Source organism: Elephantulus edwardii, unplaced genomic scaffold (assembly GCF_000299155.1).
Source record: "Elephantulus edwardii isolate Elephantulus edwardi_28Jun2011 unplaced genomic scaffold, EleEdw1.0 scaffold00003, whole genome shotgun sequence".
In the NCBI taxonomy this organism is placed as follows: Eukaryota; Metazoa; Chordata; class Mammalia; order Macroscelidea; family Macroscelididae; genus Elephantulus; species Elephantulus edwardii.
In genome coordinates, this window is record NW_006399753.1 from 15,584,115 (window position 1) to 15,599,860 (window position 15,746).

General features: G+C 42.5%; 1 pseudogene; it reads left to right on the top strand.

Annotated features, from left to right (window-relative positions):
• The first annotated feature begins 13,871 nt into the window (after positions 1–13,871).
• LOC102848981 lies at positions 13,872–14,285 on the top strand (annotated as a pseudogene).
• Positions 14,286–15,746: the final 1,461 nt, after the last annotated feature.

Genomic DNA, 15,746 nt, shown 5'->3' on the forward strand with positions numbered 1-15,746 from the left:
GTCCAAAGTATATAAAAATTGTTTCTCGTAATCTTTGCCAATATCACAATTCAGAGTCATCAATTCTTTTTCATTCTTCCTTATTCATTGTTCAACTATCACATATACATGTTGTTCTTGAATACCATTGTGTTGGAACCAAGTCATAGCTAAACCTCCAGTAGGTTTTCATAAGAGGAGATTGCCTCTCTATCTCCCATGGGGCAGCTGGTGGATTTGAACTATGTGCTTTTGGGCTGGCAGCCTAATTTCTTATCAAAAAGCTACCAGAACTCCCTTATGAGTAATTGAAAATATCATGAGGTGGATTGATTCAGTGACTGGGGTAATCAGGATGGATGTGTCAAAGGCAGTGAGATTGGCACAGGATAGAGCAGGGTTTAGGGCTGTTGTACATACGGTTGCTATGAGTCACAAGCGACTCGACGGCACATAACAACAACAACAACAACAATATATTCAGGATGTCAGTCCCTCCAAGATCTTTGATGTCTTGTTAAATATGAGTTAACCATTTGACCCTGGGGAGTATCAGTGTCGTGGTGCAAAAATTTGTTTGGAAGCTCAAAGGGATTATGCATTAGATCATATAAGTAAAGTTTCCTTTGCTTTGCTCCTTTATAGCATTGATAAGTATTACAGTGTCTGAAATAGCAGGTGTTAGCTTTGTTTAGGGAGAGCTAGAGAAAAACTTTAAGGTGCTTCTGATTCAGGCCACGGTCTTCACAATTACTTGCTATGCATCAGAAAGCTGGACAGTAAGGATGACGGAAGAAAAATTGATGCTTTTGAGTTGTGGTGCTGGAGAAGAGTCTTGAACATCAAATAGGCCACCAAGAGAACAAACAGGTCTGTCCTGAGAAGGTGAAACCAAGTTTTTTGTTGGAGGCAAAGATTTTGAAGCTCCATCTCACAGACTTTGGGCATGTGGCAAGGAGGGACCAGTCCTTGGAGAAGGACATCATGCTTGGAAGGGTGGAGGGACAGTGCAGGAGAGGAAGACCCTGAATCAAATGGACTGACACAATAACTGGGGTAATGGGGATAGGTATGGTAGAAACAATGAGACTGGCTCAGGATAGAACAGGGGTTCAGACTATTGTCCATAGGGTCACTTTGAGTCACAGGTGACTTGATGGCACATAACAAGAAGACAGAAATTCAAGACTGAATGGTGTAGGGGACTGAGTCCATTATTTATTTTTTTTCTTTTAAAGTCATTCAAATTTTATTATTATCTTGCTTTATACATATAAGAAATGGGCTAAAAGGTGCCAATAACTTTCCCAAAGGCATGGCTAATAAGGAAGAGAATACACACTCACAAAGAAGAATGTCTTAGGTAGAGTTTTCCTTGACCACAATATATTTGGTTTTAATAAGTGAAGTGACTTCACTGAAGGAGATACAATCAATTCCAGCTTTTTCACCTTTAAAATAAGTGAACTAGAATGGACCAACTTTCACATTCAGTGAAGGAGCCCCAGAGGCATGATGCTCAACTGTCCACCCCGAAGGAGGTGGTTCAAATTCACCAGCCTGGCCGGTGAAGGAACCTATGACCATCTACTTCCATAAAGATTTGCAGCCGAGAGAATCTCTGAGTCAGAATCAGCTCAGTGGTCATGGGTAGGGATTGGGTAACATTCTCATTTCTCAAGACTCATTGCCGTCAAGTCAGAACTGATTCATAGCAGACCCTCTAGCTGGTTTTCAGGAGGCTGTGAATCTCACAAGAGGAGATTGTCTTTCTGTGAGCCCGTGACTTCAACAATGAGTCTGTCAAACCCAAGCAGCACTCATGAAGTGCAAAGCTGAAAGTTAGGAGAGCTGGACTTCAGTTCTCAGGTAGTCTTTTTACTCAGCTATGTCTCCATATCATTAAGGAGTACAGATTTTTCATCTGCACTCTAAATACAAGATGTTGATTTTGAATGACATGAAGTTGGCTCTCATTGACCACGACCTCGTACCTAACAGAATGAAGCACTACTTAGCCCCACACCATCCTCACAAACATCACTGGACTTGATCCCACTTGTGCAGTCACTATGTCAATCCACCTCATAGAAGATCTCTCTTCTCCTTGACAACTTTCTACCAAGCATGAGGTCCTTCCCCAGTGGTTGATCTCTCCTGATTAATATGGTCCTGTTGTTAGAATAAAAATCCCTGGTGACACAATGGATTATGCATTGAGCTGTTACCCAGAAGGTTAGCAGTTTGAACCAACCAGCCACTCTACAGGAAACAGATGAAGCCATCTGCTTCTATAAAGACTTACTTGCCATACTGGAAACTGTAAAAGGCCGTTCTGCTCTGCACTGTGGGGTAACTGAGTTGGAATCAACTTGACGACAGTGAGTTTGGTGGGGTTGTTTTTTTTTTGGAATTTGGTAGTCATGTTCAAGATCAAATAACAGAGTAGGTGTGAAAGCACTTAGAAAATTCTAAATGCTACTAAATGCAAGATAATCATGACTATTGCCGGTAAAATGAATTCCTGGGACTAGATAACCTTTAAGGCCACTGTGAGCTCCAACACCGGTCTCAGCACAGTTTGCTCACTCCAGGATCCTAAGCCAGTCATGCTGCCTCTTTGTCTGTTTTCCTTTTCTCCTGGGGGCTCACACAGAGAGTATAATGATGGTTTAAACATGGACAGCACATTTTGCTTCAGAACAAAGTGAAAACACTTTGTTCCAGAGTCATTCCAATTTTCAGTTCCATTATCATTATCACACAATAGGACTAAATGGGAATCCCAACTACTGTTGAATTAGGTCAGCGTGTCCTGATTGCCCATGACTGATGGAGTCCAAACTAGAACTGGAGCCCCAGAGAAAACATTTCCAGGGGGAAATCCCAAGTCAAAGTAGAATGGCTGGTTGTTACTGTTTGTCAAGCAATGACATTTTGAAACTGATTGGCTGTTGGAGATTGACAATGGCTGTAAAGAGTTCAACATCCAACACGGCATCTCAGCCACCTTGGAAGTGGGCTGGCCAAGGCAATTCACTTGACTAACAGCAAATGGCAAACGTGAAAATGCTGAGACTTTCAAGGGTTAGTCATGACAAGCTTCAGAGTCTCTATAAGTGTCTCTTGGAACTTTTGCTCAGGGGGGGCGGGGCGGTGTATGGGGGGGTAATTGTTGGTTTGTTTGCTTTGGTTTGTCTTAAGATATACAGCAAAGCTGATCTTTCTCTCAGACTGATCTCTTTAACATGGAGTCATTAAAGTGGAAATTGAGTGATTTTGTCTCATAAACCCTCTCTTTCCCCTGCCATGTGCAATTATCTCTTGTGAAACGTTGTCAATCGGAACTAGGTATCAAGCCAACTTTGAACTCTTACTAACTATATAATCTGAGTGGATCATTTCACTTCTCTCAGTCTCTAGTTAGGGAGTCGTGCTGTTAACCCAAAGGCAGCGCCTCTCTGGCAGTTCAAATTCACTAGCTACCCCACAGGAGAAAGGTGGGTGATCTCCTTTTATGTAATTTATAGGCACAGAAACTCAGTAGAGGGTCCACTATGAGTAGGTTCCAACTCAACAGCAATGGGGAAGTGAGAATGATCGCCACGAGGATTTTTGATGGTTTAATGGTAAGAGCTGTACTGCAATCACAAAGACGCACAGCTCAAATCCACCAGCTACTCAAATGGAGGGGAGAAAAAATGGGTAATCTCCTGCCATGCGATTAACTGCCTTTGCAAATCCACTGACGGATCAGCCGTGGGTCAGTTCCCACTCGATGGCACACAGCAACATCGACATGATGGTCTAGTGGTAAGAAGCTGCACTGTAATCCCAAAGCCATGAGATTTGAATCTACTAGCTGCTCCACAGAAGAAGGCTGGGAAATCTCTTCTCCCATGTGATTTACTGGCTCTGAAAACCCACTGGAGGGTCATCCTGGGTCAGTTCACACAACAGTAACAACAAAATTGAAGAGGGAGCTCTGGTGGCTTAATCATAAGGAGTTGTGGTGCCAACCCACAGGTTCAAAGTTCAAATCCACTGGTTCCTCCACAGGAGAAAGATGGACAAACCCCTTCTGTGACCCATTGTAGGGTCAGCTATGGATTGGTTCCATCTCAATGGTACATAACAACAACCACAACATGGAAGGGTGTGCACTTGGTTACTAAGACCCTCAACAGGATGGGGTGATACAAGGACCTCAACGATGGACTTTGAAGCCCAGCAAGGATTGTGAGAATGAGACAAGATTTGTCAATCGTTTGTGCATAAGCATGTTCTGAAGCAGTCAACTCAACAACACTTAACAATAACCACCAATCGAAAGGTTGGCAATTTGAACCCATTTATCAGCATGATGTAAGAAAGGCCTAATTATCCACTTCTATAAGATTTAACAACCTACACAGTTGCCATAGAAGGAGCTCTGATGGTTGAGTAGATGAGGATTTATGCTACCAACACAAAGCAGGCAGTTCTAACTCACCAACTGCTCTGAGCAAAAGAGATGGGCAATCTTCTTTCATGGGATTACAATCTCTAAAAATCTGCTAGCTAGTCAGCTATCAGCCAGTTCTGACACAACAGTGGTGAGCTGTTGAGTTGAGTTGTTGAGTTTCTGTAGAGTTGATTCTAATACATGGCAATCCTATGTGTGTGAGTAGAACCATACTCAGACCTGGCCTTTCTTTCAAGGCACATCTCTCTGGTTAGACTCGATCTTACAACCTCTAACTATTGGTCCAACCTGTAACTATTGCTGTGCTCAGGGATTCCCCCATAAAAGCCTAGCCACTGAGGTCCCTGTCGAGAAGCACAGTTCTACTATGATACATAAAGTGGCCATGAGTCAGAATCAACCCAAAGACAGCAGATCTGACCTTTGTCTTTTATTTTGTTTTCTCTGATAAAGTGGTTGTGTGGATTACATAAGAGAAACATAGACCAAAAAAAGGCTTTACTAGAGTGTCCAACATAAAGAAGACACTCAATATCATTCTTACCATTTTCTATAGTCCAATTCCTGCCCACCAACTTATCAGACATCTCTGATCTGTAATAAAAATAACTTAGACTCTGATTGGACCCTTTGCAACAGTTAAAAAACACACTTTCTCTAACTTTCAATGATGCCAAAGGGATGGGAGCTAGGCAAGAATAGATGGATCTTTTTCTTCTTCTAAGCATAGTTGAGCATCAAAGTCTGCCTCACAGTTTAGGGGCCTTTTTAGGAAGTTATAGAAGATGAAGTCTGAACAAGAGTCTGTTGAAAAGGTGCTGATGTGAGTCAGATTCCACTCCCTGCAAAACTCACATCTATCATCACACTCTTTGCCTTCACCACCCAGAACTCCAACCAACCAGAAGAAGTACTTCAAGATGTAAAGAAGTACCAGTGTGTATCCGGATTCTTCCAGGTCTGAAGTAAAATATTGTTTAAAAGCTATTGCAGCGCCTGTTAGTGAGAAATTAAGCTGGTTATTGAGATGTGAGTTCTGGTGGTTTGGTGGTAAGAAGTCACATTGCCCATCTAAAGGCAGGCTTTTCAAACCTATCAGCTGTCCTATGGAAGAAAGATGGACAGTCTCCTCCTATGTGATTTACAGCCTCTAGAAACCTGTTAAAGGGTCAACTATAAATTAGTTCCACCTTGATGGCACATAACAACAACAATAACACAGTTCAAAGGCATTAGTGTGTCACTCTTCCTTATTCGTTGTCTAGCTTTTGCATGCACACAAAGTCATTGAAAATAGCACTGTTTGAGCACAGTAGACCCTAAATCCTCAAAGTAACACCTTGCTTGTTAGCACTTTAAAGACCTCCTAGACCGGATGTTTGCCCAACAAAATACATCACTTCATTTCTTTTTTTTAATTATTATTAAATTTCTTAGATTAACACATTAGATAGGATAGCCAGTACATTCCCTTGATGTATTCTTGGCATAGATTCCATGTAATTTTCTCTATAAAGATTGATTTGGAGAAAACAGACATCAGTGTCTGCTCTCTGGGAACAATAAAGGAGTTCTGGTTTAACAATTAGATTTTGGTTCTTTGCTGAGTGTCTAAATTAAATTATATCATCTAGCAATATATTATTAATTACTTAAAATCAAACTACGCAATCCTAGGTATTTCCCCCCCACCCCGCCCCGGGAGATTTAAGCAACATAATAAAAACTATTTTTTCCATACCTTTTCCCTTTTTTATTAATTTTAATGAAAGTTTACAGAGACCTAGGGTTTCCTGTCATTCCTTGCGGCACTTTTCTCTCTTTACTGCTCATTTCTTGGGTGTTGGTAATGAATCCAAGTAAAATTAAATCCTTGACAATTTCAATTATTTCTCCATTGACCATCACGGTGCTTATTAGCCTACTTTTGAGGATTTCTGTTTCCTCCATGTTGAGGAAGAACTTGAGGAAGACTCATGAGCCACCTGCACTATTTAGATGACACAATCTTGCTCACCAAAACTGAAGAGGATCTGACAAGTTTGCTGCAGAATGTCAAGGACTGCAGTCTTCAGGATTCATCGAAACTCAACATTCAGAAGACAAAGATTCTCACCACATGACCAGTGAGAAATGGAGAAGAGACTGAGACTGTGAACAACTTCAGCTTGCTTGGCTCCACAATTAGCATTCTTGACATCAGCAGTCAGGAAATCAAAAGATGAATTCCATCAGAAAAATCTGCTGTCGGGGCCTCTCCAGAGTGCTCAAGAGCAAACAATGTCAGTCTGAAGACTAAGGTGTATCTGATCCAAGCCAGAGTCTTCACAATTACTTGCTATGCATCAGAGAGCTGGACAGTGGCAGAAAGAAGAGAATGGTGCTGGAGAAGAGTATTGAACATACCATGGGCTGCCACGAGAACAAACAGGTTTGTCCTGGTGAGGATGCAGCAAGGTTGCTCCTAGGAGGCAAGGATTGTGAAGTTCCATCTCACTTAGTTTGAGTATGTTGCCCAGAGGGACTAGTTTCCAGGAGAAGGACATCATGCTTGAAAGGATGGAGGGAGAGTACAAGAGTGGAAGACCCTGGGAGAGACGGATTGACACAGTAACTGGGATATTGTGGGTGCATGTGTCAGACAATGAGATTGGCTCAGAATAGGTCAGGATGTGCATAGGGTCACTATGAATCATAAGTGACTCAACAACAACAAAAAAAAATCCACACTACAAACTTTCTCCTCCTTCTAAAGGCTATTTTTGAACTTCATCAGTAAGTGCTTGAAGCCTTCTTTGTTTTCAGTGGTATGGTTTTGTCAGCTACATATCACAATTTGTTAATGAGTCTTCCTCCAATTCTGATGTCATCTTCATATAGTCCAGTTTCTCAGATAATTTGCTCAGCATACAGAGTGAGTACGTGTGCTTAAAGAATATAACCCTGACGCACATCTTTCCTGGTTTTAAACTATGCAGTATCGATACAGTAAACCCACCCACTGAGATCAATTCAAATCCGACTCATAATGAGTATCATCTGGTATCCAAGGCTTTATGTCCAAGGGAAGAGAGAGCCCTCAGAGAAGCTGGTGGATTTGAATTCCTGATCCTTTGGTTAGCACTGCACTATCCAACACTTTCCACCACCAGCTCCTTGTCACCCACACAGCAGTGCCCCTTATCCAGAGCCTCTCTTTCTGCGGATCCCATTGCTGTCGTCAGTGTCGGTGCAAAAATGGTTATCTATTTAATATCAAAATGTGAAATGTCATTCGCTTCATCTCACATTTACATTTATTATAATTCATTACTGTAATTACTCTATTTTATTAATAGTATTGTTAATCTCTTACTAAACCTTATCAAGTATAATAGTTTTTATAAGTATGTATCATTTCATTGAGGTGATGGGAAAAGTGTGTCAGAGTATGTGAGACTGGCTCAGAGTAGGGCAGGGTTCAGAGCTATTGTACATAGATTGGGTCGCTATGAGCGGCAGGTGACTTGATAGCACATGCAACAACTGCATCATCAAGCATGAGTTGTTCTATCCACTTCTGGTCATTCTCATTGTCATTGTCAATGCTGCCACCACCACCACTGCTGTGACCAGAGATGTTGCAGGAAGCTGCCTGTTTCTAACTTTAAATATTACAAACTGCACAACAGAATTCTCAATCTTCTCCTCTAAAGAGACTCAAAAATCCTTAGTGTATAACAATAATGCAAGAAAGACACCATTTCTTCTCATTATTAATGGAAGTAGATATTGCTAGTTGTGATGAGAATATTGAAAATATTTTAAAAGCAAAGAATAAAAAGAAATGTTTTAATTATAACATGCTAGAAATTAAAGTTCTATCTAAAGGTAAGATACAATAAATCATTGTAATATTTGTTTTCTGATGATTAAATTTTCTTTTTTGGTATCTTCATTTGTTCATTTGCAATTATAGCATTTCAATTTGTAATAACAACATATATGAGTAATTATAAAACATAAATCAAAATTAAAACGGAAGTATGAGCCATTTAAAGTAAAATTGGTGGAAATCAATTTTCTGTTGTGAGAGAGCAGCATAAATTTACACGGACTGTTGAAACAACTAAGTTCATGGACTCATTTTCTTTATGTGGAATGTGCAGAATGTTCTTTCTGTTTGATATGTAGTAGAAAGCCTAGTGCCCAATATTCAGTAAAAGTTTTATTATCTGGTTCATTTTATTCCACTGAAATGGCATAGGCTAATTTTGTATTCAATTGCTAATATTATATTCCTATTTTTAAAGACGTTATACATGAGCCATTACAAAGAGGCAGAAATTACACGTGTGTGTGTGTGTGTGTGTGTGTGTGTGTGTGTGTAATTTACATATCCTATTTGAACAGGTAAGTAAGCAGAAGAGTGGGCACTATAGATCGTCAGCATTTAGGGCTCTCATGTATCTTAGCCTGGTCCTAGACACCCCTGAGCCTGCCTGGGGCTTAGATGTCCTTCCAAATGGACTGCAGTGGAACTGGGCTGAACGGAGCTGTGGAAGAGAAAAGTGGATTGGAGGCATGGGCACCCAGAGGAAAGAAGACCAAGAGAGAAAACAAGAGAGGTGAGGGGGACATGATGATGTCCCCGGGTTATCCCCCTGGGGCCAGTCCAACCTTGTGCCTACTTTGACCTCCTATGAGCTCCAGGTGGCGCTGCTCCAGGATAACTGAGAAAAACAGCAGATGAAACTATGCTCACAGTAGCCCAGTGCTGCCACCAAGAATCCCAGGAGCACTGGCCACAGTGGTGTGCCCTCAGGGAGCCTACTAAGAATATATCCCCATAAAGGAAACCTAGCAGGAGGAAAATGTCTACGAGGTGTCCTTTATGGGAGTATATTCCCGATAGGCACAGACGCCATGGGACAGTTGGCTTTACCGGAACGCACGCGTGAGAATCTAAAAGGAAAACTTACTGAGTCCACAGGCACCACGAGGTCTGCATAAGTAGTTGGAACACGTGTATGCGTGTGCATGCAACCCTACCTGTATCCATGGAGCTCTTGGTGGTACCCAGCTTCCAACCAATATTTTGGTAGTTTGAGTCCATCCAGAAGTGCCTTGGGAGAACAACTAGAAAATCTGCTTACAAAGAATTTACCATTGCAAACTCTAGGAAGCACCAGTTGCACTCAGACACAGATGGGGTCAAGCGTCAGAGTCTGCATCTTCAGACGGGTAAGGCATAAAGCCAGTATGTTACTATTATTTCCACCCATGATTTTTAACAAAGAAAGAAATGATGAATGAGGAGAAAGAAAAGGAGAGGAGGGAAGAAAAGAGCCCAAGCTCCCTGCTCTCTGCTCCCACAGGCAGCTGTGGGCACTGGCTCTTCCCCATTCAAATAACTGGCTGAGAAATTCTCTTTTCCTCCTCTCTCTTAACCAGAGCAAAGGAAGCAGTAATGAGGTTATTTATTTCCCCCAAGAAGTACTGCGGTAATAAGTTCCTTAGCTGACTGCTCTTGGGCTAAGCTTCCACACAACTATATAAAATGCCCAAACCCAGCAATCAGCACAACTAATTGAAATGCCAACTTGAAGTTCACCACTTGAGTGCCGCTGGGGTCACAGCCATTACCAGCGACTAAGTGTTATGCGAAGAGATCTATGAAGAGGCACAGTGTTAGCAATATACTGTAACCCTGCATGCACAGCAGGGAAAGAAAGAAGAAGTCAAGTGCTGGGGGAGAAAGATGGGCTAGTGCCCGGTGTGGAGGGTAACTCTGAGACTTGGCAGGAGTGGGTAGATCAGCCATGGAGAAGAACAAGGCTAGCTGAACAAAGCTGATAGAAAACGATGGATTCAACTTTGTTTGCCAAGGGACCAGGTGATCAGGATGGGATAGTAGACCCAGACATCAAGTGCCATTCACTTCGCCTCTTTTATGCTCACCGGTAAAACAAAGGCAATAAGACTTACATCTTTGAATTTATATGTTGCTGTTTGCTGTTGAATCTGAACTGACCTTCCAGTGCATTTTCAGGGCCAGTAAATCGCACCAAAGATCGCCCATTCTTCTCCTTCTGAGCAGCCTGTGGATTCAAACCATGTGCCTTTAGGATTGCAGTACAGCTTCTTACTACAAGTCAAATGAATGTCTGCTACACAGTAGTTACTCAATAAGTAGATATCTTTTTTTAATTTATTTTTTAATTTTTTTATTTTCTTATTTGTGTGTGTGTACCATCAAATCAGATCTGACTGGCACAGGAGGAGATTGCCCCTCCTTCTCCAGCAGACAATCTGGTGGATTTGAACCACACGCCTCTGGGATTGCAGTGCAGCTTCTTGCCTCTAGACCACCAGAGCTCTCAGATAAGTCGATATCTTATGAACAAAATCAACAAAGATTTAGAATTAACTTACTATATCCAGGAAGTTTTCTAGAGGTATAATAAATAAAACCCAATTCCTGACCTCAATAGACTAGATGAGGTAGGTGGAGGACCATGGTGAACACGTGCCTGATCAGAGTCTGTCCTGAATATCTGATGGTAACTGGAACTTCAGTCCCCACCAGCTGGTCTCCAAGTAGACTTTGATTCATGGTGACCCATGAGTGTCACATCAGTGTGCTTTCAAGGATTCCCAATTGCTGATGTGTCACAAGTAGATCTCTAGGCTTTTGTTCTGAAAGATCTTTGGGCAGACTTGAACTTGCAACCTTTTGATTACTGGCTGAAGCATATTAACCACTCATACCACCCAGTAACAACCCAGTCCTCACAGAGAACTAAAATGGAGTAAAGTTCAGAGATCACACAGCAAGTGAGGTAAGAAGCTGTGTTTCAAACCCAAGCACATCAGTCTTCAAGGGTCATTGTCTATCTCTACACCATGTGGCCTCTTAAGCTAGAAATATACAAACTGTCCAAAACCAGCGAGAGAACATGGGGCCTGGACCAAATAGAAGGTGTCAAGGGTGTGTCCATTCACTTTTAGGAATAAAGGGTGTTACTGGGCTGCAGTAAAATTGTCAGAACCTGGGAAATCAGAAATTTATTTGCTACCAGTTCAGGAAGCCAAAATCAATTAAACCCACTCTCATTAAATCAATTCTAGGGCTCTTAGCAACCCAACAGGACCAGGTTTCCAAGGATGTGCTAGACCCACAGGACTTCCAGGGCTATAAATCCATATGGGAACAGGCTGCCTCATCCTTCTCCCTTGGAGCAACTGATGTGCAGATAGCAGCCAAATCAAAGTCCAAAGTCAAGGTGTAATCAGGGACCCATTCCCCCCAGAGCAATCCCTCCTTGCCTCTTCTGGCTTCTGATAGCTGTCAATACTCTCTGGCTGCATTGCTCCAATCTCCTCCTGGTGACATTGACTCTTCCGTTTCATGTATCTTTGTTCCTCTTCTCCCTTCTAAGAACACTTGTCATAGGAATTAGCACTGACTTTAAATCCAGTATTATCTTATTGGTAGATTCTTAATCCAATTTACATCTGCAAAGACTACTTTTCTAATGAGGTCACATTCACAAGGGATATGGACACAGACTTGAATATACCTCTTGGGACAATACCGTTCAACCTACTCCATTGCTCTGAATCCTGCAATTCCAGGATGTCTTTCACCAGTTGTCTCTTTCTTTCCCTCTCCATGTGTCTCAGGTTGGGTTGTCCGGAGAAGCACTTGTAGAGGCTGGTATGGTCCAGGTCCATACGACAAACATCAGGATAGAGGCTTCTCCTGACTTAGGTAGCCGTAGAAGCAGATGAAGTCAAAATGGGCAGGTAAGAAGTCGAGCACAACTCATAGCAACACTATGAACAAAATACCTGAAGCTTTTCTATAACTATCGTCATTTATCAAAGTTCACAGAGTCTCCGGGGGCATGCTGCTTGGTTAAAAATCTAAGATCAAGAGGCAACATGACAGGCATGTGGCTCAATTCTGGAGAACTGAAAGTCATAGGGCAGATACAGAACCAGATCCAGTAAAAGCTAGAGTGTATATGTGTATTTTATATATACATCCATATACATTAATACGTATGTATAACTCTGTGAACTTGGAGAAACGAAGTGCTCCAAATCACTGGCAATAAGAGAGATGCAAATCAAAACAACAGTGAGGTACCATGTCACTCCAGTAAGAGTGGTAAAATTCAACAGGGCAGCAAGTAATAGATGTTGGAGAGGATGCGGCAAGAAAGGAACTCTTATTGTTGGTGGAATTGTAAAATGGTGCAATTATGGAAAGCCATTTGACTCTTCCTCAAAAAGCTGAACACAGAAATTCCATATGACCCAGCTATTCCACTACTTGGAATATACCCTGAGAATATGAGAACTGGCAACAAACGGAGATTTGTACACCAATGTTCATAGTAGCATTGTTCACCATCACGAAAACATGGAAACAGCCCAAATGTCCAACCACAAAAGAATGGATTGAAAAACTATGGTACATTCACACAATGGAATACTATGTAGCACGCAGGAGCAATAACTTTGTAAATTACTACCTAACTTGGGAGGGACTGGAGAGTACTATGCTGAGTGAACTAACTCAGTCCCACAAGGATAAATATTGTATAAAACCGGTGTTGTGGAATGAGTATAAGGATCCAGGAGGGGTGGAAGAGGCTGGAAGCAGAGGGATGTGGATGTGCAGGGAGAGGAGGAGATTAATCATTTGGTTGTACAATTTGATGGGTGGAGGGTTGAGGAAAATTGACAGAATTTGTTCAAATTTGTGTTTGAATTTTGCAAATAAACTAGTAGAAAAAATTATATATATAATTATTTATGTAAACATATAATTATATATATATATAAATAAGTGTTCAGGCCTTTCATTCATAGGGTCGCTATGAGTCACAGTCAACTTGACACCACATAACAACAACAACAACGAGAACAAACAGCATCTTAAATACCCTCCGGGAGCTCCAGGAGAGAGATGACAATCTCTTCCTGTGCAATTCATAACCTTGAAATCCGCGGAACAGTCAGCTCTGCGTAGGTTCCAACTCAATGGCATTGAGTGAGTGAAGTCATGTCAGGAACTCCTCTTTCAATATTATATCAGATAATAAATACTCTGTTGTAATCCTTAATGATGTCATTGGATACTAGTTGGAAATAGAGCTCCAAGCCTTTCTTCCCAGTCGGCCTTAGTCTGGAAGCTCCACTAAAATCTGTCCGCCATGGGTGACTCTGTTGGTGTTTAAAATACCGCTAACATAGCTTCCAGCATCACGACAATATGCACATCACCAAGGGACAGCAAACGAGCAGACAGGTGGTGGAAGGAGTCATGAGGCACCTCTACTATAAAAATGCCTGGCATAGACTAGGTGTTTATTAAACATTTGCTGATTTTATTTATTTTTTTAATTTATTTCTTTTAATTTTTTTTTCTGTCTAAATGGGGAACTTCATGAAACCAGAGAAGGTGGTGCTGGTCCTGGCAGGATGTTACTCTGGACGCAAAGTCGTCATCATTGTCAAGAACATTGATGACGGCACCTCAGACCGCCCCTACAGCCACTCTCTGGTAGCTGGAATTGACCGCTATCCCCGAAAGGTGAAAGCTGCCATGGGCAAGAAGAAAATTGCCAAGAGGCCAAAGATCAAGTCTTTCGTGAAAGTTTATAACTACGATTACCTCATGCCCACAAGGTCCTCCGTGGATATCCCCTTGGATAAAGCCGTTGTTAACAAGGATATCTTCAGAGACCCTGCTCTTAAATGCAAGGCAAGGCGGGAAGCCAAGGTCAAGTTTGAGGAGAGGTACAAGATAGGCAAAAACAAGTGGTTCTTCCAGAAGCTGAGATTTTAAATCTTCTATTTCAGTCATTAAAAAATACTAACCACCCCCCAAACCACCAAACATTTGCTGAAAGAATGAATAAATGAATGATTTTTTTTAAGTGTCTCAGTTTTAGAGATAATGAAACCAAGGTAGAGAGAGACTTGTTAAAGCTGTCAGGATTCAAATCCAGGTCCATCTGGCTCTAAAGCCTGCTCTCTCACTAGATGGGCCCTCTGTGACATCTTGAACCCGTGTTGCCGTACATGTATCCCCTGGCCACCTTGCACACCTGTGTATACCGTAGGTGTGTTGTAACTGCAGGGCACCTGAAGGCCTCTCACTCTGGCCAGTACTGGCCCGTGGAGTCTCTGAGGCAGGGAGAGAGTTAACAGCTCTGGAGGAAGGAGCCTCTCTCTGGGCAATCTCTTTTAAATAATGAGCCTCTGGTATTCTTGCTAATGACATTCTCCTCTTGCTGCTGCAGGTTTTACTCACAGGAGTAATGAATTAATTAGTGAATATGGGTGAGCAGCTCTTTGAAGTTGTAAAAAGCCCAGAGTACAAATGCTAAGGAAAGGGACCAAATAGACTAAGTCAGCTACCCTGGAAGCTCCTTCTGGCTGGGCCCTGCTCTCTGAGAACAAGGGCAGAGGAGCAAAGGAGAGGAGTCAGGGGCACCCTGGGGCCTGGGAAACACACCCAGACACCAAGGCCAGCCTTCAGAGCTCCCTGGCCCCTGCTGGGGAGCCAGCCAGCAATTCATCTGGTCTGCTCATCCCCACAGATTAATAGCAATGGTGCAGAGGAAGAATCTGAGGCCACCTAGGGGCGCAGCAGGGGAGAGCTGCCCTATCACAGCCAGCCAGAGATCCTGCACCGCTCTAACTACTGCAATAGACCTGCTTCATAACCTCAAATCCACTGCTGCCTGGTCCGTTCCTGTTCACAGCAAACCCACAGGACAGGACAGAATTGCCCCATGGCCGTAATCTTTAAAGAAACAGACTCACATCTTTCTCCCATAGAGCAGATAGTTACACCAGTGACACCCAAACCATCAACTCCTCCAAAATCAAGGGTGTCAGAGGCGTTGCCCTGAAGCTTGAAGTCTGCTGCTCCCACTTGGAGCTGGAGAGACAAACCTGAGAGTTAGAATAATGAGGAATGGCTCCCACGGGCCTCAAGTGGAAAGGACTTGGGGGTATTGAGGAAGTCCGGGGCAAGGAAATGGTCTCTGGTGTCTTGATCAAGATCAGACACAGCGTCCCCAACCAGTTGAATCACGGGTGTACCTGCAACCAGACAAAGCCTTGGGCATCAGCCTGAGTCTTCCCCAAGTCATGGCGTGGCCCTGAGGCCATCCTTCCTTCCACGGCCCTGACCTCAGAGAACCAGGCATGCTCTGAGACTTGACAAAACTGTTGTTATTGTTGTCGTTATGTGCCGTCGAGTCGTTTGCGACTCATAGTGACAAAACTAGACTGACAA